The following is a 3,220-nucleotide window of genomic DNA, read 5'->3' as shown; positions in this document are numbered from 1 at the left end:
AACGCTTTGGGATTCTATGTAAGAGAATTTGCCTTTTCGTTGAATACGAATAAACGACAAAACGTTGTACTGTGGTGTGTTGATGTGACTTTGTACAGCTGGAAAACTAGCTACTGTACACTTATTTCTACTGTACACTTCTTTCTCAGGGTGCATTGTGGGGATGTTTTGGGCTGAACTGTTTCGTCCCAGCCAGGCACACTCATGTAATTGCTATTTGCACTCGAGCGTTTTAAGCAGCTAATGTTTGCGTTTACACATTCCAGACAATTGCTTATTACCGTCTTTTGCTAAGAGCATATATTCAACATACTGTAGACCTCCCGGATTTATGGATTCACATATTTATTACTTCTCAATATAATTACAAAGCATAACACAATGTCTACACCTTTGAGTTATAACAATAAGGAGTCATATTTTATGGAACAACCCAGGGTTAATGTTGTCCGATTAAGTCACTCATATTCCTACTACCCCTCCTATTGAAGTCAGAAACATGCATAGTAATACAGTAATATCAGAAATGGATACTATAGCCAATGTACAGTGATATCAGAAATAGATACTATAGTCAATGTACTGTGAAGACTGTCCATCACTGAGACCACATGGTTCTTAGAAACCCACAGACTGAGCCAGCGAGAGAGGGATAGTAATGATAATAGATTTTAAAATCGTCTTTCTCAAAGCCAAGTACACTGTACAGAACATAGTAAAAGAGCAGAGTAAAAAGATCCAAAAATAAAACATTTAAACAGACTAGAAACAGCTGTGGGATGGCATGGTTACACCGAGAGCCGACGGGAACAAGATGTCTCAGCCGAAAAGACTCTTTCCAAACGACAGGACTTGGTCTGCAGTGCTGTCCTTCGGCTTGTCGTCACCACCGGACACCTCCTTGGCTATGTCTCCCAGCGTGTCTGTGAGACTCACTTCTGAGGGACAGGAGTGGACAATATTAGGCCGAGATATCAACGTACAGATATTAATATCAATGTGGGAAAGATAGGCTCTGTGCACCAGCTTCACTACTTCCTGAAAGTCACTTGGCATCTTTATTTCCTGTCCAATATGATTGGATTAAGTGATTAATCAGGTGTGCGCTGGGTCTTCCGCACACCTGATTAATCACTTAATCCAATCATATAGGACAGGAAATAAAGATGCTAAGTGACTCTCAGGAAGTAGTGGAGCTGGTGCACAGAGCCTTTTGTTTTATACTTTATGATGTGTGTGTGTGTGTGTGTGTGTGCACGCACATACTATACTATACAATATGTTGAGCAGTATACTGCTCAAAACACACACTGAGCGTGTGTGTGAGTGCACTCTACAGTATGCTGGAGATATAAGTGCACTTACCTCCACCTCCACTACTGGGCGTTGCCTCATCCTTCCCCCCACTCTCCTTCTCCTTGTCATCGGATGAGAACATCCCTGCGAGCGCGTCGATGCCTCCCGACGCTCCTCCTCCTTCTGTCTCCTTCGGTGTCTCCTTCGTATCTCCTCCCATCAGTTCCTTCACCTTCTCCTTGGCAACATCAGCTACAAGGACATCAACAAAGGCACTTTGTTATGGATAGAATCAGGAAAAATGCACAGAAGAGACGTATTAATCTACCATCACACCTAGGCCTACTGTGGTATTGTAGTAGCAACTTGATATTAAATGTATAATCACAAACTAGACAATCTACCATGTTGCGGCATAAACTGTTTACTGTGTTGTTGATAACACATTCTGTCTATTAGGTCAGAACATATTAGATCAAGTAATCAAGCACCAAATAACTACATAAAAGCAGGTATCTGGTATTTCTCTGCCAACATTGGCATTTCTCTGGTGCCTGATGCCAAGTTCCTTGTAAGACCTTTTATGGCTGCTAAAAGATTTTAGACAAAAATATCACAATGCATTTGCAGTTTATGCTCTGAACAGTAACTTGGTGAGTAACATGGTGGTTGAATGTGACACTTGTCTGTTGTCTTTACGCAACAACAAAACAAATGTGCAATTTTTTGTATTGGTCATTAAAATTTATTTTAAAACATTTTTCTAAGCCTACATTTCCCACTTTCCCATATTGGTCAGTGACGTAATTGGGGGTGCGGATGCGGAAGTGCCCGTTGACTTCAATGTTAAAAGTTCACTGTAAAAACACCACTTCAAGAACCAAAATAGTCTAAATAAAAGGCTGAATACACTATCAGGGTTACAAACTCATCATTACCAGACTTCACTGCCGTTGTTTTCTCGTTTGGAAATACATGGAGGGTAATGAGCCATAGTTGTATTCGCTCCCATGTTTCGGGCACTTCCGCATCCGCACCCTCCAATTATGTCAGACTGCCCTGAGGTGAATAAGGCGAAAGGCCTACTAGGTAACTACTCTGCAACTATTTATCTACTCTACTGTTAGTCATGTCTCTCTTATGAAGTATTCAGCCCATGTTAAGTGTTCCTAGCCAATAGACAAACATTTTCCAGGAGCTTGCTCGATCGTCTCACTGAGGAATTTTCACTGCTCACCTATTTCGGCCCCTGGGTGAACTGTATTTTATTTTATTTTATTTTTTTGCTTCCCTCTGGAAAATGTAGGGTTAGGATGTATGAACATTCCCCCATTGCTCTCTGCGCATTGTGTTACCTCTGTGTATGAAATGCGCTAAACAAATAAAGCTTAAAATTAAAAAATAAAGTTGGGTACTGTAGGGTAAAATTGTTATCTACGAGGAGAGCATTTTTAACTAGTTGAAAATAGGACGATAAATTCAACACGCCTTCTCCAAAACTAAAGAACGGACATATTTAATACTTTGTGTTTCTTCAATACCCTCTTATGGAAAAAATAAAAATGATAAAGTGTGACCAACCACACAAGCCAACCGAGATAACCGTCATGATTATGGGTCATTCAAAGTCTTGCACATCATAGGACCAGATGTGAAGTGGTGGATGTTGTAATAAACAATAACAATAACAAACAACAATAAATCAAAACAAACTGATACTAAATTAAACGGTAATCAGAATGCTGCCACGATTCCAGTCACCAGGCAATGTCCAACATATTTCTGTCATCATCCATTTCATCTACAGTAGATGAGAAACTGTGAGTGAGGAGGATCTGTTTGATTCAACACCTGTTGACATGTTTTACAAAGCCGGCTCGAGGTCTGATGGCTCTGAACAAACTTTCCCGGCCTGTTATTTACT

Source organism: Borostomias antarcticus (genome assembly GCF_949987555.1).
Source record: "Borostomias antarcticus genome assembly, chromosome: 34".
Lineage (NCBI taxonomy): Eukaryota > Metazoa > Chordata > Actinopteri > Stomiiformes > Stomiidae > Borostomias > Borostomias antarcticus.
Note: the sequence above shows the minus strand (reverse complement) of the source record.